The 22,177-nt window shown below is 48.9% G+C and overlaps 1 protein-coding gene across 6 annotated transcripts in view; it reads left to right on the top strand.

Annotated features, from left to right (window-relative positions):
* The window catches only part of CDC27 (cell division cycle 27), a 1,680,535-nt gene that overhangs the window by 171,369 nt on the left and 1,486,989 nt on the right, over positions 1-22,177 (top strand). The gene's annotated exons all lie outside the window — the stretch shown is intronic.

The following is a 22,177-nucleotide window of genomic DNA, read 5'->3' as shown; positions in this document are numbered from 1 at the left end:
ATAACAAAAACCTCTACCCTTAAACACTATGAAAATTAGAGTCCCTCCCTCAATCCCCACCAACCACGCAGGCGTTCGTCTCTGCCCTCAGGTGTCGACTAGTGCAAGTAATACCGATTTATTGAGTTATGTGATGTGCCCAGCTTGCTCCGGGGTCATCCCCTCATCCCCGTCTCCGCCTTCAGCACCTGGCTCATAGTCTCGCAGTGCCTGTACTAACGCCTCCCATGCAGCTGCCGCCTCTAGCGCCTTACCGTTGCGCCTACGCGCCCATTGATACCGCAGCGCACCCTCGCTGGTGTCCCATTTGAGAAATTCCACTTTCCATCGTGTACTAGTGGGACCCACGGTTGCCTTCCACTGCTTCGTGATTTCTCTTTTCTCTAATGAGTCCCATGTCTACGAATTTGCTCGTGATTTTAGTTTTGGACGTGTGGGAACCAGTGCAGTATACTAACGGCCATATCGAACTCCAGCCGCCTCTGTCACCTCATTCAGGGTATCTCCCACCTCTTTCCAGTAGAGACCCACTGCTGGACAAGACCACAGCATATGGTCCAATTCCACCCCAATTCTCAGACATCTGGGACATGCCGCCTCAACTTTAAAATATTTCTGTATTTTCCCAGGCGTCAAGTATGCTCTGTGGAGTATATAGAAGTGCACTAGTTGAAACCTTGCGTTTCTCGTGCTCTTCCAAGCCCGTCTCACTATCTGCGCCCAGGCTGTCTCAGGGATAGCTCTACCTAGATCATTCTCCCACTTCCCCTTCAGTTCGGTTAGGGGCGGTAGGTTTTCCAGGAGCATTCTAGAATACAGGCACGTAATCGCCTTGACAGTTCCTGCCGCCATCATAGTGTACTGGCAAGCCATCGATGTCTGAGGCTCCATCAGCCCCTCCTTCCAATGCTCCTGCATCGCTCTGGTAAGCGCTGCGTGCAGCAGGAAACCTCCCCTTGGCAAATCAAACCTCTCTTGGAGAGTCTGGTAGGTCAGCAGAAACCCATTTTCGTATAGGTCCCCCACCACCTGCAGTCCCGCTTCTTCCCAAAGCTGTAATTGCGACCAGTCGCCGCCGTGTGGCAATGCAGTCAGCATCCCCAGCGGTATCTCCGGCGCATACGGATGTAACACTCCCGCTCGTCGCTGGGATCGATTCCAGCAGAGTCTGAAAGTTATCTCCTCTATGAGGAGGTCCCTGGTCTCCAGTCTCTGCTGCAGGGTGATATAGGAAAGGACATGGCGTGGCGTTCCCCCACTCCTCCCGGCCTCCGGGCCTCAGAACACTCGCGCCACATTTTGGGTGAAGATCTGCAACTGAGCCGCTAAGTAATATAATTCAAAGTCTGGGACCGCCAGACCTCCTTCACTCTTGGGCCTCATAAGCGTTGCCTGTGCTACTCTACGCCTGCCCGTACCCCACAAAAAAGACACCACCATCGATTTCAGTAACCGGAATGTGGAGTTGGGTATCCACACCGGAAGTGTACTAAAATGGTATAATAAACGAGGGAGTGCCACCATTTTCAAAAGGGAGATGCGGCCTGTCACCGACAACGGGAGGGTGGCCCAAAAGGCCATACTCCCCTTCAGGGCTCCTACACAGCGGCCCACATTCCCCTCCAGAACATCTGCCATCGTGTGATAGATATGTACACCTAGGTAGTTCAGACAAGCAGGCTCCCAGCGGACCGCTCGAGTCATGTCCGGTCTAGTCTCCCCCTGTCTCACCGGGAACAGGCACGTCTTAGCCCAATTAACTCTTAGACCCGAGATGTCCCCAAAACCCGATAGTAAGTTCTCCGCTCCCGCCATCGCCCTGTCGGCGTCTTCGAGGAACAGCAAAAGGTCGTCTGCATAAAGCGATATATGCTGGCGCCCATCTCTGCTATCCAGACCCCCGTAATAGCGGCCGTACGAATCTTAGCTGCGAGGGGCTCCACCGCCAAGGCGAACAATAACGGGGAGAGTGGGCAACCCTGACTCGTCCCGCGCTCAACTAGATACCTTGGTGAGACCAATGAGCCCGTTCGCACTCTAGCCACTGCGGAAGTATATAATACTTTTGTGTAGATCCATCAAGATTTCTTTATAGAAACTAACAGTTAAATATAAGAAATTGAAAATTAGTTGGAAAAAACAGCCTTTTGTGTCAACGTTTTCACCTGTAACTTCTTCTAATTATGACATCTCTTTGAAAACAATGTACCGTTACATCCGCTGGACCTTCCTGGTTGTGGGGATATATAGGACTTGTAGGTTCACCAAGAGCCTAACGAACCCAGAGTAAAAAACTGAGCAGCATTTTGTAGTGGTTTTTTATGTTCCGGGTATATAGCAATTATTGTGGGAAAATGTATACATGGAAAAATCGGTATGAAAGACACCTAATGTATTTCTGAAATGGGAACAAATTACAGAGTTTAGAAACGGCGCATATTTGCACATTTTCGAAATTGGGAATACTCATACTAGCATGAGAATTATTGGTCATTTTTCAAAATGACTTTTTTTTTTTTTTTACACAATGTCTTTCATTTGGAATGGAGAAATGCATCAAAAATCAATAGGTAATAACAGTTGCTTTACATATCTGAACTACTCTAAGTCTCCCGATAAAAATGGTACCTCACTTGTGTGGGTAGGCATAGTGCACACGACAGGAAGTCACTCAAAACCTAACGTGAACACCACATTTTCACAATGAAAATTTACACATTTTTTGCGAAGAGTCTAGCTGTAGTTTATGAACCCTAGCTCTGCCGGCACCTAGGGAAACGTAGCAAACCTATATATTTTTGAAAACTAGACACCCAGGGGAATCCAGGATGCGGTGACTTCAGTGCCTCCCACCAGGGTCTGTTACCCAGAATCCCTTGCAAACCTAAAAAATTGACAAAACACTTTTTCCCCACATTTCTGTGATGGAAAGTTCTGGAATCTGCGTGGATCCACAAATTTCCACCCACCCCGCGTTCCCCAAAGTCCTACGAGAAAAATGGTACCTCACTTGTGCGGGTCGGCCTAGTGCCCGCGACAGGAAACGGCGCAAAACGCAACGTGGTCACACCTCAATTTTCCAGTGAAAAATGACCCTTTTTTGGCAAAGTGCATAGCTGTAGTTTTTTAACCCTAATTCTGCCGGCACATAGGGAAACCTACCAAACCCATACATTTCTGAAAACTAGACACCGGGGTGCTTCCAGGGAGGTATGGTTTGCGTGGATCCCCCAACGTTTCCTTACCCAGAATCCCCTGCAAACCTCAATTTTAGCTGAAAAAAATCACTTTTTTCATACATTTTGGTGTGGGAAAGTTGTGGTATCACCGGGCTCACACAAATTTACCACCACCCAGCGTTCCCCCTGGTCTCCCGGTAAAAATGGTGCCTCACTTGTGTGAGAGGCCCAAGTACCCGCGGCAGGCAAGGGCCCAAAACGTTGTGAGGCGACATCAAAATGGCCTATCGCAAAACCATCTGGTTTTTCAAGGGGGGGGGTTCACTTGGGTTTTTGGCCCGGTGCTCGGCGGCCATCTAGGGAAACCTACCAAACCCATACATTTCTGAAAAGTAGACACCCGGCGGCTTCCAGGTAGTTATGGCTTGCGTGGATCCCCCAACGTTTCCTTACCCACAATTCCCTGCAAACCTCAATGTTAGCTGAAAAATCTTTTTTCACACATTTTGGTGTAGGAAAGTTGTGGCATCACCGGGCTCACACAAATTTAGCACCACCCAGCGTGTCTCCCCCCCCCCCCTCACTTGTGTGGGAGGCCCAAGTACCCACGGCAGGCCATTTGCAGGACATTGGGGATAAAAAAACTTTTTTTAATTCACAAGAGACATCACCATGAACTCCCATGTGTTTTCGACAATATCTACAGTTGGTGGGTTATTCTTGCATGGAAAGTACACCTTGGCAGAGAAAGACAAAGATTCCTGCACAACCATCTATTCCTCAAACACACACATACTGGTTGGATTTGGCACGAGGGTGAGTGATGGTTCAGTATATACAATTGTATTAGCAAGTGATTTCACAAAAATGAAATGCACTGTTAATAATTGAAAGGGCGAGAAACTGAACCATTGACTCCCAGCTCGTGAGCTGTAAAGCCACGACAAGGCACCAACCTCTTTACAGGCCATTCATACACCTTTCATACGTGTGAGACATACAAAACCATTCACACCACCAGCCGCGGGCCCATCACATCACAAAACTCACACCAGCACACAGCGCCATTCAAGGGCCCATCACTTTCACATGCCCACAATCCTGACACAGCAACTACACAGGCTGATGGATTGCGTGGAGTGGCACTCAGCTAGCAGTGTGTGTAGTGACCAGCTGAAAGTCACTACTCACACACAGCCAGCCGAACGCCAGTCCACCCACACCGCCAGCCGAGCGCCAGTCCACCCACACCGCCAGCCAAGCGCCAGTTCAGGCACACTGCCACCCAAGCACCATTCCACGCACACTGCCACCCAAGCACCATTCCACACACACCACCAGCCAAACACCAGTCCACGCACACCGCCAGCCAAGCACCATTCCACGCACACCACCAACCAAGCGCCAGCCTACACACACCGCCATCACATTTAGGATTTTTTTAGACAAAAATAAAAACACAAACAAATCGCTAATGGATACAAATCTACAAACACAAGATCAGCAACTAAATACATTGCACTAATGCCACCCTTGAAACAGAATCAAATTTTCCAAAGAATACAGACCAGGCAGTTCACGTTACCACTCATGAATGCTCCCAAAAATTCTTTTGCATGTGGTACGCTCTAAAACAAGCGGGGACTCACAGCCCAGGTTTAGAAGGACAGTCGGGGCAGTACCGACGAATCTCCTTCCGCGTACCTCTTCGCCAACAGACTCTACATCTCCTACTGGGAAAATCTTTTGAGGGTGTGGGAGGAATGTGATCAGGAAAGTGGCGATCTCTCAATCTAGCAACATCCTCCACCACTCCAACTCTAGGAACACTTGCCTGTTCCACTACAACAAGGCTGCCTATTACAGACTCCTTAAACTTAGCAAAAGTCTTCTTTGACTCGGGGCAAGAATCCTGGAACACAACAAAAGCATTAAAGGTTGCCAAGTGGAAAAGATGGATAGCCAACTTCTTGTACCAAATGTAAGCCTTCCGAAGAGCAGCGTAAGGTTCCAACCTCTGATCTACTCTGTCAACACCACCCATGTGCCTATTATAGTCTAAAATGCACACAGGTTTGCGCGCTTCAGCGACCTGGCCCCAAACAGTCACAGGTGCAGTGCTTTCATCATGGATGGTAGTCAGCATGTAGACATCTCTCCTGTCTGAACTTCACAGCAAGAAGCTCCTCGCAACACAACGCACTGCACTGTCCCCGCACAAGCTTTTGACAAACAAGTTCTTTTGGGAAACCTTTACGGTTAGAGCGGATTGTGCCATAAGCAACAGTGTCCACTTTGGCCAATTCCCTGAACAACCGCACACCAGTGTAGAAGTTATCTACATATAAATGGTGGCCTTTGTTAAAAAATCCTCTACCAAGTTCCCAAACAATTTTTTCAGTCACTCCAAAAGTGGACGGACAACCAGGGGGGTTAATCCTGGATTCCTTACCGGTGTACACCCTGAAATTAGAGACCTATCCAGTCCTACTGTCACACAGCATATACAGCTTTATTCCATAGCGTGCCCTCTTACTAGGAATGTATTGCCTAAAAACCAAGCGGCCCTTGAACAACACCAAAGACTCATCCACTGCAATTTCTTTCCCAGGAGCATAGATCTCAGAAAATCGATCAACAAAGTGATCAAGGACAGGCCTAATCTTAAAGACGGTCTCACTCGGGGTGATCTCGTGGCAACGCTAAACCATTATCAACAAAATGCATCATCCGAAGCAGAAGCAAATACCTGTCACGACTCATGACTGCCGGAAAAATAGCAGCTGCCATCAAGGGACTAGTAGACCAATATGAAGACATTGATGGCTTCCTTAGCAAGCCCATCAAAAAAGTTAAACCCAAGAACTTCTTCATCTCTTCAACATTTGTGGGAGTCCACCGGGTAGCTTAAGACTGGCACTGTTGTCCCTCATACTGTTCGGCATACAAATTAGTCTGCTCAACAATCTCTGCCATAAACACATCGTCCATAAACAACTGAAAAATGTATTGGCAAAAAGTTTTCAGTATTCACTCTACACCCTGGAACACCAGTAAAGTCTGGCAATGCCGGCTGCACCATGCCAGGGGCAACCCAGAGGTCATCACTTTCAACGGGAAGCCTTGCAGCCCGAGCCTGCAGCCCAGATGCCTCTTGCCGCACTACACCAATGGGAAGCCTTGCAGCCGCAGGCTGCAGCCCAGAAGCCTCTTGCCGCACTACACCAACGGGAAGCCTTGCAGCCCCAGGCTGCAGCCCAGATGCCTCTTGCCGCACTATCTGCACATCAGTCTCCTCCTCTAACACAGGCACTTCATCCGCACTAAGAGTATCTTCATCATCCGATGACTCCATATGGAGAGAACTCACTGCCAGTATCGTCCTCTGCCTCCTCTGCCTCAGATGCAGAGTCAGTCTCTGAACCATGGTCAGAGGAAGACTCAAAAAGCAAACCAACAACCTGCTGAGCAGTAATCCTGCGGCTAGCCATTATACTTACTAAGATAGAAGACTGCACAAACAAGTCAACAACAACCAACCATGTGCAAACCAAGTAAAGAAATGTGTACCTTTATCACAAAGATCAATGTACTCAAACTATACAATTCAATTACAAGAGACAGCTACACTCACCAGAACCTACTCTGCAGTGACACAGCAAAAACCAACGATATCCAACTAGAAAGAAGAAAAAAAAACAAATTACTCACGACAACAAAATCCACATCGAGCACAAATGCAAACAGTTTTTGACACTCAAAAACCAAACATACTGCTATTACACCATTTGCAAAAAAAAATTAATGCAGAGAAATCAAACACATTTACATTGTACAAAAAAGTCTCTTACCAAACTACATAAACAGCAGAACCACCAGTAACGAAAACGCAAACTGGAAAGCGCAAAAGCCTTCACCTAGAACAAAAAAGTAAAAAAAAAAAACATTACAATTGCAATTCACCAAAAATATAACAAACATTATAACATGCTATGTCACTACCCAAATGGTCAATCGGGTTGTGTGCCAGGTGGGGCAGAAAACAGCAGTAAACAAAACAGGCTAATCTGTCCAGGGGCAGGGGGTCCAAATACATATTATGAAAAATTGCCCGCTGGAAGCGACCCTTGCCCAAGGGGTCACTTCCATTTTTATTTAAACTAATTCCCTGGTGTCTAGTGGGCTTTTCTGCCCCCCCATCCCCCCTGGGTGCAGAAACGGCTACATAATCAACCGATCTGCCCCCAGGGGGGGCAGATAAGTCTTAATCATATTAGCCCCCAGGAAGCGACCCTTGCCCAAGGGGTCGCTTCCTAACACTGCAAAAGACATCCCTGGTGTCTAGTGGGGCATCTCTGCTCCACGATCGCGACGCTGTGCGCGATCGTGAAGCAGGATTGCCCAGCATTGAGACATCAGGGGAGAGGAAATACTTTCCTCACCCCCGATGCCTTAAGGCATCCCAATTTCCCCCCCCCCCCGCCACACCTGAAGCAAACACCTACCTCTGAAATGAATTCCAGCGCGTCCATCGCTTCCTGATGACGGCGCGCACTATGCGCGCTGACGTCATGGGGAAGCGTGGGGGGGCTCAGGGGTGGCAGCGGAAACTCTTCCGCTGCCAACCCCCCAATTGGTTGAAAAATCGAACCCGGGGGGGGCGGGCGGCACCAGCGCCAGCGCTTCCCCCAAGGGCTGTGCTCATGCCGGAGGGGGTCCGTCATAAGCACAGCCCAGCTCATGACGGAACCGCTCCGTCATGAGCATCGAAGGGGTTAAGCATATTCAGCACTGCATTTCCAGGTCATGATAGTACTTTATGCCAACAGTAACTACATCACCCTATGAGACCGCCTTCTCTCTAAAGTCTGCTATGTCCCGTACATGGCCGGAGATCCAGCAATAGGAAAATAGTCAGAGAAAGTATCTGCATATAAGAGAAATTGAATATGCTCTCTGGTTAGTGGCGGGGGGGGGGGGGGGGGGGGGGGGCATTGTATGCGTTCCAGTAGGAAAAGTTCTGATGGATACATCTGCCAGTGGATTCCTCACCTTGTGAATATCCTCTACGCCAGCAACATTCGGAAACTTTTGTAGCAGTCCACGCCGATGAGGTCTAAGACTACGTCACAGACACGGCTCCGCTCGTGACTCCGCCGACATCACCGACTTCATATGAAGACCTCGTCGGCGTGATGACGTCCGTTCCCTTTTTTCCGCGCCGTCGACTCCAACGGATTTCGGGACTCTCTGTAGCTGTTCTTGTTACTTTGTTTTCTGCTGGTTTCTCTCTTCAGCTGAAATGTCAACGAAGAAGTTTGGTTTTAAACCTTGTCGAGAATGTGGGAAACACATGTCAATAACGGATCCGCATGAAGACTGCGTGTGGTGCCTGTCATCGGACCATGATGTGGAAGGATGTTCTTGCTGTTGCAAGATGAGTTCCAAGGCTCTTAAGTAGAGGGAAGCAAAGTTGTTAATTGCCAGGATGAAGAAGGAAAGAAGAGGCCGGAGAAGGTCTAGGTCGGCGTCGACTTTGGGGCATGCTTCTAAGGCCAAGAAGCACAAGACAAAGAGGCACTCATCTCGCAATCAATCGGATAGGGATGCGGCTCTGAGATCGACATTGCCCTCCCGACGCCGTAAGGACTTTGTATCTCCTTCGCCTGTTCCTGATTCACCTATTGGCCTATCGTCACCTGTGGCTTCACCGGAGCATTCTCTGGCCCCGGCTCCATCTCAGACGCCGGTTCCATCTCCGGCTTCGTCTCCGGTTCCGTGTGAGGAGCCTCCTGCTACGGGTGAGCCTTCGGCTCCGCTGATTCCACAGTCGGCGCCGGTCAGCCCGAGTCCGGTGATGCCTGAACAATATCCTGCGTTTCCAGGACCCTGTCAGGACCCTACGCATTATCCTAATGCTATGTACAGAGTCTTCTCCAGAGCCATGTACCCCACTGGTGCACCTTCGGGTCCTATGGCCTTCAGTTTGGGAGTTCCCCAAGCTTATCCTCAGGCTCCCTTCATGCCATTTTTTTCCAGCGACGCCATCTTGGCATCTACCGGCGCCAAGGACATCGCCGCCGCTGCCTTCGCCGGCGCCGACTCAACCTCGTTCGACACCGGCTGTTCCTTTGGATCCGCGCTTTACGCCAGCTCCGGCGCAGTCTGATTCGGTCACGGCACCGCCGACTCCAGTTGTGAGGATCTGGTCTAGGAGGGAGGCCCTAAGGGTGCTGGATGAACAGAGGTACCTGATGGAGGAAGTAGAGGAAGGTGAGCTTATGGAATCGGACGATGTATTTGAGTTGAAGGAGGCTAGTGGCCTGGACTTATCACCTGAATGGGAGATTACTCCTCTTTCTGATGCTCCTTCAAAGGATGTGGCACCATACCATGCTGTTATAAAGAAGGCGGCTGAACTTTTAGATCTGCAGTTGCCTTCTGCAGAGTTCAAGCCTAACATCTTGACAGAGGTTCTGCACTCCCCTTCTACTGCTTTGGAGTCTTTACTCCCTTTTAATGACGCCATAATAGAGCCAGTAATAGAGATGTGGCGTAAGCCCTTCTCTGCTCCTGCAGTTTCTAAAGTCATTGCCAGGAGGTATAGGGCAGCTCCGGGGGACCCAGACTTCTTGACATCTCACCCATCTCCGGAGAGTCTGGTTGTTCAGGCTGCCTGTTCCAGAAAATCATCAGGTTCTTTTCCCCAAGTCCCGAGTGACAGAGGCGAAGAAATTGGGTCAGTCAGCCAAAAAGGTCTTTTCTTCTTCCAGCATGGCTCTTAAATCTAATGCCACCTGTCTTCTGGGCCAATACATCCATGCTCTTATGGACTCAGAAAAGCAACTAGCCCCAAAGCTGTCAGAGGATAGGTTGAGTTTCAATGAGGTCCTTTCAGATACCCAAGCGGCGGCACACCAGGTAATCCAAAGTGGCTTGGATACAGCTGACTCGGTTGCAATAGTCATGGGGTCTTCTGTTGCCACCAGGAGGAGTGCGTGGCTTAAATCTTCAGAGTTCTCCCCTGATGTCCAGTCAACGCTCTTGGACTTGCGTTTTGATGGCTCTGGACTTTTTGGCAAGAAAGCGGATGCTGCACTTGAAAGATTTAAAGAGTAAGGCCACAGCTAAATCTTTTGGCCTTCAATCTCAACCAAGGGGTACGTACGTTCAAGAGGTACAGGGGCTTCGGAAGGTCAACCTTTCGTTCTTACAGACCGCCCCAGCAGCAGAACAATCTGTATAAGAGCTACAGAGGCAGAATCAGGGGTCGCACTCTAAGTCGACAGCTCTCCTCTTCCTCCTCTTCAGCCCCTCCCACCACTGCAAAGCAGCCCTAGATCCACCATTCTGGATCATGTTGGTCCTGTGGGGGGCCGGCTTACCCATTTTCTACAAGATTGGGAATCGGTTACTACAGACCTTTTGGGTTCTAGATCTTGTAGAGAATGGGTACGCCCTTCCCTTTCGGGAATTCCCTCCAAATTACCCTCCTTGTCAAGGGGCTTGCTCAGAGGATCAGTCTTCTCCTGCAGGAGGAAGTCCTGACGTTACTGAAAAAAAGTGCGATTGAGGTGGCTCCAGAGCAGGAAAGGGGCCAGGGATGCTGCTCCCGGTATTTCCTGATTCCGAAAAAGGACGGCAGATTGTGTCGAATATTGGACCTCAGGATCTTGAATCTTTTTCTGAAGCAAGAGAAGTTCAAGATGCTCACCCATGCGCAGGTTCTTCAAGCGCTGCATCAGGAGGACTGGATGGTGACTATCGATTTGCAGGATGCGTATTTTCACATCCCCATCCTGAAGTCGCACAGGAAGTATCTCCGTTTTATGGTAGGGTTGCAACATTATCAATTTGCGGTCCTTCCGTTTGGTCTTACTACTGCACCTCGAGTCTTCACGAAGGTGATGGCAGTGGTGGCAGCCCATCTCAGAAGGTCGGGTATTCCAGTTTCCCCTATCTGGACAACTGGCTGATCAAAGCAGAGTCGCCAGAGAAGGTGCTTCATCATCTGCAGGATACAACTGTTGTACAAATTGGGTTTTTTGATAAACATGCCCAAATCTCACCTGGTGCCCTCTCAGCGCAACCTGTTCATAGGGGCGGTACTGGACACTGTGTCGAGCATTCCCACCTCCTCAAAGGATTCTCGACATACAGGAAATGATTCCCTTGTTTTACAATGGAGCGGTCGTTCCAGTCCTGAAGGTCCTTCGCCTGCTCGGTCTGTTTGCTTGCTGCATTCTGTTGGTCAACCATGCACGCTGGCACATGAGGGCACTCCAGTGGTGCCTCCGCAGGCAGTGATATCAGCACAAAGGAGATCTCGGGCAGCCTGTGAGGATCTCCAGAGAAGCTGCGGCGGATCTGTCTTGGTGGAGCGTGGAGGGCAATCTGTCTCAGAAAAGCCCTTCCATCTACCTCCATTGGTGGCCACAGGATTTATGGATGCATCCACTTTAGGGTGGGGTGCTCATTTGGGGGATCTGGAGATTAAGGGTCTTTGGTCTCCAGAGGAAAGGTTGCTTCACATCAACCTCTTGGAATTGTGGGCGATACGTTTGGCGCTCAAGGCCTTCCTCCCTTCCCTACGCTGTCAGTCGGTTCAATTCCTGACTGACAACACTACCGGGATGTGGTATGTCAACAAGCAGGGAGGAGTGGGGTCTCTTTGTCTCTGCAGAGAGGCTCTGCGTCTCTGGTCCTGGGCTCCGGATCATCAGATTTGTCTAATGGCATATCATCTGGCTGGGGTTCTGAACGTGCGTGCAGACAGTCTCAGTCTGCAGTTCTCTGCCGACGGCTCCATCCGGAGGTGGTTCGGCTCATCTTTCGGACCTGGGGAACTCCTCGGGTGGACCTGTTTGTCACTCGCGAGAATGCTCACTGCCCGTCATTCTGCAGTCTCCAGTATCCGATGCAGGGAGCTTTGGGAGACTTGTTTCAGTTGGGTTGGAGCGCACAACTCCTTTACGCTTTTCCTCCCATACCCTTGATTCCTCTGGTTCCGAGGAAGATTCGCCAAGGCCGGCATAAGTCATATTGATCGCCCCGGATTGGCCAAGAAGGGTTTGGTATACAGATCTTCTCCACCTTTCCTCGTGCCCTCCGCTCCGTCTCCCTCTCAGGGCAGACCACCTCTCGCAGTTGGAGGGGCAGGTTTTACACCCCCACCTCCAGAGCTTACACCTTCATGCCTGGAGCTTGAACGGGGCAACCTGAATGTTTTCTCTCCCGCCAAATGTGGTAGATGTAACTTTGTCTGCCAGACGTCATTCCACCAAATCTATCCATTCCTATAGGTGGTCTAAGTTTGTGCTCTGGTGTGGGGAGAAGTCAATTGATCCTTTGAGGGCTTGTTTATCTGACATTCTTCAGTTTGCCCTTTCTCTTGCTCAGCAATTTTTGCTGTCGCCACTGTAAAGGGATATCTTTCGGCCTTGTCGGCATTCCTTTGTTTGCCGGATCAACCATCATTGTTCAAATCTCCTATTGTTTTACGGTTTCTGAAAGGCCTTACAAACAGGTTTCCAACTACTCCTTTTATTGTACCTCAATGGGACTTAAATCTTGTCTTATCTTTACCTGATGAGTTCTCCCTTCGAGCCCTTACACAATTGTCCCTTGAGACTGTTGTCTTTCAAGACTGTTTTTCTCATTGCGATCACCTCGGCAAGGAGGGTAAGTGAGCTTCAAGCTGAGTTCAAAACCCCCTTTCTTGACCAGTCATGCTGAAAGAATGGTACTCCGGACCAGGGCTGCTTTTCTGCCTAACGTGGTAACTCCTTTCCATCTGGGGCAATCCATTACCCTCCCTACCTTCTATCCTCCCCCTCACCCTTCCAAGGAGAAGGAGCGGCTCCACCGCTTGGACCCTAAGAGGGTGGTGAGCTTCTACCTTGACAGGACAAAAGACTTTCGAGTTGAAGACCAGCTCTTTGTGGGCTTTGTTGGCTGCAGGAAAGGCAGAGCGGTGCACAAGCGCACCCTTTCAAGATGGATTGTCTTGTGCATTAAGATATGCTACTCTTTGGCTGTGAAGGAAGCCCCAGAGGGTTTAAGGGCTCATTCTATTAGAGCCAAGTCTTCCACTTCTGCTTTGTCTAGAGGTGTTCCTGTGGAGGACATTTGTAGGGCGGCAACTTGGGCCTCCCTTCACACTTTTGCAAAGCATTACTGCTTGGACTCTGAGGTGAGGAGGGACGGACACATTGCTTGTTCCGTCCTTCAGGACTTTCTGGTATAGAAAGGTGGACACCCTCCTCCGGGAGTGGGACTGCTGTGGGAATCTTTTCACAAGGTGAGGGATCCACTGGCAGATGTATCCATCAGAAGAACAAGTTACTTACCTTCGGTAATGCTTTTTCTGGTGGATACAGTGTCTGCCTGTGGATTCCTCACTGACCCACACACCTCCCCGTTGTCCACCCTTGTATACCTACAATTCTAATGATGGTGTTTCAAAATGTATTTGTTACTTTTAAAGGCAGTTTTTATTTTGCCTTCCTATGTTATCTCCACACTCTGTTGCTTTGTATATTTTATATAATATATATATATATATATATATATATATATATTGCTGTCAGTCTGTCCGTGTGCCTCGAAGGCACGGAAAAAAGGGCGGAACTGACGTCATCACGCCGACGAGGTCTTCATATGGAGTCAGCGGAGCCGTGTCTCTGTGACGTAGTCTTCGACCTCATCGGCGTGGACTGCTACAAAAGTTTCCGAATGTTGCTGGCGCAGGGGATATTCACAAGGTGAGGAATCCACAGGCAGATACTGTATCCACCAGAAAAAGCGTTACCGAAGGTAAGTAACTTGTTCGTTAGGTGGGGATGAGGAAGGAGTCTTGGCTCCCACATCTGGCAAATCTGGCTGCTGGAACTCTGGGCAACCTGTGATCAAATGGAGTAGCATTCCACACCCAATTCCGACTTGTGTGGTGACCCTTAGTAATTTGGTTGTTTTTTTTGCTTTTTTCCCGTTGCCTCAGACAATCTAATTTAGGGTTTGCACTCTCTGACATTTGTTCGCTGCAGGCCAACAATTATAACGCTGTCCTAGGATATGCTTCAGCTTGCATGCATACTCGAGCATGTCTCCCCAGCCCCACCCCTTCCCCTAACACCTCCCTACATTGATATATAAAGTCTCTTGTGAACTGATGAGTATCAGTAAATGGAATGTATGTGGTTTTTGACTATTAATATTCTGTATACTGAATTTTATAAATGCTCCTTTTATTTTATGATTGGGCATGTGAATGGCAGATTTTGCCAAGTATATTATATCCCATTGTATCACTTTTGTAAAAGCCTTACTTAGTCCAGGTGTGAGCCATAGTGCACCTACATCTGTCGTCGAGCTGCAATTTAGCATGTGACTTACCCACAAGCATTAGGTCATATACAGGGCTGCTGAGGGCATCCTTATGGTTTCTCAATCTTGCAAGTTCACAGGCCAAATGGTTGCTTTATCCTACTCGAAAGAATACTGTTGAGGGCACAAATAGTAAGATGGGATGGGGTGGGGGGAGAAGGTGAGTGTATGTGACTCCGCTTAAATGTACTTGTAGATTATTGTTCTTGCTGCATCTCACCTCTGGTTGTAGATGAGAGCAAGGGAGAGCATACAGTATTCTACTTCTCTAGACACCTGGGCTGACAGGGTGGGTGGTGGGCTTCCACTCTGGTAAGTCCCCACCCTGGTTTCATCAGGGCCATCATGCCTGTTCCTAGCTGTATGTAAATGTGCAGTTTGATATTTAACATGCTTAGCTGAAGCTCCAACCTATTTATCCGATCCTTGGTTGTTTGGGCAGCACGCTACTGATTATTGACGGGCATACTCAAAGTTTGTAATACAACCCAACAAATTGAATGTCAGGTCCACCTCAGAGTAGTTTCATTGAGGGCATAGCATGGGGAAAGTTTGGGATAGGTGTGGCTTACTGCCTTATATTTTCTGGACAGCTGTATGTTTTTACTCTAGTGAATTCGATAATCAAGCAAATCTGACGGAGGTGGTCCATTTTTTTTCTGGAGTCAAGGCAGTTGTATCTGTCTTGCCAGTCAAATACGCGGTCACCCTCTGGCTTTCAGTGAGCCCTCTTCATTCATTGGGTTGTCCAGGTGTCATTCACATTTTTTCTCTGGCCCACCATGAAATGATGCAGTGAGTTAGCCCACTTCAACCATTCTTTCGCTTCACTATGACTGCATTTTGCATGTGCCTAACCACCTAAAAAGTAGTCTTCCTCACTGGCAGATCTGGTAAAACAATCTGTTGTAGAAAGCGGTCTGTATATTCTGTACCAAAATGAGGTAGTGTGCACACAGTCCAGTGGAGCCACAAAGGTAGGCAGAGGTAAAAGTAGATAGCACCTTACTCTCTATTTGTGGTAGTGTGGGCGAGCAGTAAGGCTTTATCAGAGGGTTGTGTTTAGCATTTGTTGTACACACTCAGGCAGCAAACTATGTCACACACTCAAAGACTAAACTCAGAACAATTTGTCTGTATTAAATAATAATAAGTTATTTTATTTCTAGAGCCAAGCCTGGTGCAGGTAAGTGAAATAAATGCTTTGCAAAATCTTATGCAATTGAATGCAGGTTCAAATGCAGTTGATTGAATTACAAGTAAGTCAATGTTTCGAAATTACTTTTCTTTTTTTTTCCGCAGTTTTATGTAGCGTGAACTTCACCCGAATCGGGTATCGGAGCGCTTTACATAGCACCAGTTACGTTACATGAGGACACATTTATATTTGGTAGGCACGGGGAGATCACGTGATTTGCCCAGAATCACAGGATTTTCAGCGTCATTGCTGAGACTCAAACCCAGTTCCCCAGGTTCGAGGTTGACCGCCCTAGCCGTTAGGCCAACTCCTCTCCCCAGTTACTCTTCAGATTACTATGTACGTTACTTTTGAGAATACTTTCAGATTACTTTTGTTAATCAGTGTGATATGCCTAAATATCACACAGACATCTCCTAGACAAAAGGGAAGTAATTCGCTTTTAGTACATCTGCGGTTTTTCAGTGTTCCATACAAACCAAATCCACACTTAAAACAATTTGCAAGGAAAAACAGTCAACTTCGTTTTTCTCCATAGGAATACATTGACTGTTTGCAGGCAAGTACTGGTTTGTGGGAGTTTGTATTCTGGGGTTACAACCAGGGTTCCCCCAGGGTCAAGGATGCACTCTTGAAATACCCTCCACGGCTCTAGGGTGTCCGGGTGCAGAGTGCTGAGGCCCATTGTTATCCATTGGGGGATAATGGGCCTCCGTTTGGTAGCTGCTCACGAGCAGGCCACAAGGTTGTGGATTGATGATCTCAATGGGGTAGCCCAGTAACGTGCAGAACATGGGGATAGGTACAGTATAGGAACAGTGGTTCTGCCACCTAGTAACTTAAACTTTTTATCCCCCCTTTCCAGATGGGATTTACAACATATGTACAAGTAGCACACAACTGAAAAAATTACAATTTAAATTCAACAAATCTTTTTGTATTTGAAAAAATCATAGGTTAGACACAGTAACCAAATGACAGTATGCAACATACACAAAGTACACATGATATTTACAATAGTGACATGAAGTGGGGACAGATTGTGACAATACACACCACAATACTCCAATTATTTACAAGGAAACAAAACAACAACCTCAATCTATTCTTTGTCCTGTTAATTGGAGGTATCCTGGATTATACATCAAGAGTCTTATAAGTATTCAAATAGTCGGAGGCTCATGGGCTCCCTCTAAATCGCCGGCTCAGAGAAAGGCTGAGTCCCATAAACGTAATAAACAGCGTCTGACAGACCTCGTTCAGCCTAGGTCTATCTAAACCCAACTTGTCAGGTTCATCTTCCATATCTCTGGCAACACTGCTCAGAGTTGTGCAGAGGATAGCAAGCATGCCCATGAGCCTCCAACTATTGGAATACTTATTGGACTCTTGGTGTATAAAACAGGATACCTCCAATTACAGGACAAAGAAACCACTGATAAAATTAGACGAGATTAGTCCCAATCTTATTCAAGAGTGCAATCCATTGACTCAGTCCAGAAGGGCATACACAACTATTTACTGTCCTGAAGAAGACCCCATTGTGAAGTTTTTGAAACCCACACGTTAGTAGGGGTCGAAACGTCTACATTCCAGAACTAGCATGTTTTAGCCCAACAAGATATATACAGTTTGAGAGGTCTTACTAGGGTGTTCTGTGATTGCTAGTAAGATAATGAAAAAGTAGATGTTTCATGTTTTTGTTTCCTTGCAAATAATTGTGTAGTATTGTGGTGTGTATTGTCAGTCTGTCACCACTTCATGTCACTATTGTAAATATGTGTACTTTGTGTATGTTGCATACTGTCATTTGGTTGTGTCTAACCTACGATTTTTTCAAGTGCAAAAAGATTTGTTGAATTTAAATTGTCATTTTTTGATCTCGCCTAGCGTTGCAGCGCATGCGCTGCTCGCTGGTGAGAGATTGTGAGAGGGATTTCAGAAGAGGGCTTGAAGCCCAGCCCCTCATTTTCATTGGCTGGCATCACCTTTTATGCTAAATGGTGGCCTGCCATTGGCAATGAGTTTTTTTTTTTGTTGCCACCCTTTCACCTTTTGGGACGGCCCCTCTGGACTGGATCGCTTGCTTCTCGGCTGTCGTGAAGCACTTATCTTCACGAGGCGTGTTATATAAACAAGCCGTGATCCAGTCCGGATGTGCCGTCCCAAAAGGAGGCAGGGCTGCAGGCAGGCACAACGCCCCCCCACCCGTCACTTTACTCCCTCCCTGCCTCTCCCGTCCCTAGCGTTCAGTTTTCTTTGTTTCCAAAAAGAAACCGGAACTTGCGTGGGCTCTCTCCCCCCTCCCCCCTTGCCCCCCCCCTCCTGTTTGCACCCCCTATTCCCTTTCTGATATCCCCACGCTACTTTACTCCCTCCCTCTACCGTCCCGAGCACGGTAGGGTGATCTTTTTCCCGGGGAGGGCTCCCCCTTTCCGCAATACTAGTTTTATGCTTTTGGAAAACTACAAGTTAGTTGCCCAGTACCGAGGTAACCAAATCTCTCCCCAGGCTGATGTCTCTCGAATGTCTTTGGTGATCCGCTTTGCAGAGTGAAAGCTGGAGGGAACCTGTTTGCCTTTACTACCTCTTGTTTGCCTGCCATGGTAACAGAGCAAAGTGTCAGCTGTCAGAGGGACGAGGGCTGCGCTCCAGCGCTCGGGGGTTGTGATATCACGAGGCTCTTGATGAGCAGCGACTGGGGAGCTCCTTACAGGATGCCCGGGAGCGACGAGCGGGCCCTGGTGCAGCTCTGGGAGAGCTGGTGCAGAACTGGCTGTCCTGGCCCCGGGCTCAGAGGAGGCATTTCCCTGAGGTCCCAGAGTGTCCTGGCTCAGCCTCTGTCCCAAAGTGCAGTGTCAAGGGATTCGTGGACCACAGCACAGCCGCCGGGGTGGGAGAAGAGGCACTTCCAGAACCGAGGTCAGGGCACTGCTCTTTCAATTCTAATTTAAAATCGTATATGCAATCATTAAATGTGCTTAAATGTGCTCTTGCTCTCTCTTCTCCTTATATAGCAAGTTATCATGTCTTCAAGTAACTAATTCTACTCGGTGGCAGACTTTTACACAGCCATGATTAGGAGGCATGAGTATCGCCTGAGCCTAATGTACAAGAAAATGACGAACCAGGCACCTCATTGCAGATGTGATGTCAAAGAAATTTAAGGTTGAATCATTATTATAGGGTCAAAAATTACACTATCCTTACAGGATAGTGTAAGAGGGCATCGGAAAAAACACATCCCGGACAGTTAATACTACTGATTGCAATTCACGGCCGACACTTTTCAAACATCATTCTCTAACAAAGAGTAAGGCTCCGGTCCTGAAGCTGGGTAGCTCCATGGCCCAGGACATTCACAGCCTCCCAGATATGAAGCTTTCCAGTTTGCATGTAACTGAGCACCCTAAGATTTGTAGTTTGTTGAATAAATTTGAAGGGACCTGCTGGCAAACAGGAGACCGAGTTTGAGATATAGCGGGAGAGAGCGAGCAAGAGAAAAATATAGGAAGAGACCAAGTCAAAGAAAATCATGGGATGATGGTGCGAGAGTGAGAAAGACGGCAAAAGAAGGATAAATACAGAAAGACAGTCAAAGATTGACAGAGCAATGGTGAGAGAGAAACTGAGACAGCAAAAGAAGGAAACGTATAGAAAGAGACAAAGTCAAAGAAAGACATAAAGCAATGGTGTCAGCACTAGGGAGAGACAGCACCTACCAAAGCGAGTCAGGAAAACCTAAAGAATTCAACAATGGTACATATATAATCGTGTTCCTTAAGTGCTGCAGATCCTAATCCTTTCCCCCGACCTGGATCAACAAGCATTTGCAATGCAATAGGTCTTGCATTTATGCGAGTTTGAGCTAATGGCATTGTAAATGAAAATGCTTTTATTTATGTTCTGGGTTTTGAAACCTAAATAAAACACTTTGTCATTTACAATGCCAAAAGCTTAAACTCTAATAAATGCGAGACCTATTGCATTGCAAATGCTTGTCTCAGTTGTGTGCTACTTATACATATGTTGGAAAGGGAGATAAAAAGTTTATTAGGTGGCACAACCACTATTCCTATACTGCACAAGGTTGTGGGAGTAAAGCTCCTGGTGTTAGCCTCATGGCAAAGGGGGGGAATCTGAGTTGACACCCAAAGTACACCGAAAGTGGCGCAGGGGCAGCTGGGTGCAGGGTGCTGTTTTGGTGTTGCGTGCCCTGTTGATTTCAATGGGGATTCTCCTGTTGCAACAAAGACTGCAGGTTCGGGGATTTGATCTTCTGGAGGTGACCACCGGTTGGAGAGGTAGGTTGGGATGTCTGGGGATGCTGCGACATCGGTTGGGCCACTCACGGCTGTGGGGTGTTGGGTGCAGGGGTGTCTTTAGGCGTCTGGTTTTCTTACCTTACCAGTTCTGGTCACGGTCGGGGGGGATCCTCCAGAAAGGGTTTGCAGGCTTCACTTGGAGATTTTAGGCAGGTCAGAGATTGGCAGATCTCAGGTCAGGATCACAGGTAGACCACCTCGTGGTGTTGGGCCACTCATGCAGGGGGCTTCTAGTGCAGACTTGCGGATTTGGCCAGAGTCGGTGGTTGAGCAAATCCGGTGCTCACAGGAGACAGTCTTTGGCTTGGAAGGCAGGGCAGGTCCCCTGGGTTCTTGAGTTTGCTGGCTGCAGGATACACCGGGATTTTGCTAGAGCAGGTTCGAGATGGGGACAAGCTGCTAGGGCTGGGGCCAAGTCAGTGGATGTCCTCTTCTTAGTTCAGCACAGCTTCTTTGGTCCTCTTTCTTTTCTTTGTCGATTCTTGTCTGTTCAGGGGTGCCCCTAAATACTGGATTTAGGGGCGTTACAGGTTAGTAAAGGTTGGGACCAATGGGTTCCTTCCTTGGGGTGGGTACACCCCCTATTATGCCACCCTCCAGTGGGAGGGGGGCCATGTGCCTCTCTCTCTGGTTGGCTGGGTCCCCCTGTCTGGAAGATGGCGGGACTGAGTTGTGCTTCACCTTGCCCCCCCCCCCCCCCCCGCCCCCCCCACCCAAGGGGTGGGCCTGGCACAGTTGGGCACACCTCCCTTCCTCTCTTGTTTTTCCCGCCGGTTCTCCCGCCCATTCTGGGTCAGAATCAGTGGGAGCCAGTTGCTGGAAGCAGCAACGGGCTGGGGTAGCTCACAAAGGCTGCAAGGATGTGAGGGGGGGGTGTGGGGGTGAGGAGGGGGGGTGTGGGTGTGAAGGGTGGTGTGTGTGGGTGTGGGGCTGTGTGTGTGGGGGTGTGTGTGAGGGTAAGGGTGTGGGAGTGAATGTGAGGGGGTGAGGGTGAGTGAGGGGGTGAGTGAGGGGGTGTGAGGGGGTGTGAGGGTGTGTGTGTGTGTGAGGGGGTGTGTGAGGGTGTGTGTGGGGGGGGTGTGAGGGTGTGTGTGGGGGGGGTGAGGGGGGGTGTGTGTTTGTGGGGGGTGTGAGGGGGTGAGGGTAAGGGTGTGGGGGTGAATGTGAGGGGGTGAGGGTAAGGGTGTGGGGGTGAATGTGAGGGGGTGAGGGTAAGGGTGTGGGGGTGAATGTGAGGGGGTGAGGGTGAATGTGGGGGTGAGTGAGGGGGTGTGAGGGTGTGTGTGTGAGGGTGTGTGTGTGTGAGGGTGTGTGTGTGGGGGGTGTGTGTTTGTGGGGGGTGTGAGGGGGTGAGGGTAAGGGTGTGGGGGTGAATGTGAGGGGGTGAGGGTAAGGGTGTGGGGGTGAATGTGAGGGGGTGAGGGTAAGGGTGTGGGGGTGAATGTGAGGGTAAGGGTGTGGGGGTGAATGTGAGGGGGTGAGGGTAAGGGTGTGGGGGTGAATGTGAGGGGGTGAGGGTAAGGGTGTGGGGGTGAGTGAGTGAGGGTGTGGGTGTGTGGGTGGGTGAGGGTGTGTGTGGGGGGTGAGGGTGTGTGAGGGAGAATGTGAGGGTGAATGTGGGTAAATGTGAGGGTGAGAGGGTGTGTGTGAGAGTGAATGTGTGTAAGGGTGTGTGTGGGGGGTGAGGGGGAATGGGGGGGTGAAGGGGGGTAATTTGGGGGGTGAGGGGGAATGGGGGGGGGATGAATGAGGGTGTGTGGAGAATGTGAGGGTGTGAGTGAGGGAGAATGTGAGGGAGGGAGTGAGTGTGAGGGAGAATGTGAGAATATAATGGTACAGGGCCTCTAAGTGTGGCACAATAAGTGCTGCAGCCCTTAGGCCTTCCCTGACCACAGTGCTATTGGTACCTGTATACTATTTACAAGGGACTGACCTGTGGCCAAAGAACATAGTTCTCGGGTACCTGTTTGGCAGGAACCCAGGGCCCACTCAGTCAAAATACATAAGCAGTTAGGCAAAAAGTGTGGGCAACCAGGCAAAAAGAGGCACTTTCTTGCATCTGTACTTAAATTTCATGTGTTTAATGATGG

The sequence above is a fragment of the Triturus cristatus genome, chromosome 1_1 (genome assembly GCF_964204655.1).
Source record: "Triturus cristatus chromosome 1_1, aTriCri1.1, whole genome shotgun sequence".
Classification (NCBI taxonomy): Eukaryota; Metazoa; Chordata; class Amphibia; order Caudata; family Salamandridae; genus Triturus; species Triturus cristatus.
This window is presented reverse-complemented; position numbering and strand designations above follow the sequence as displayed.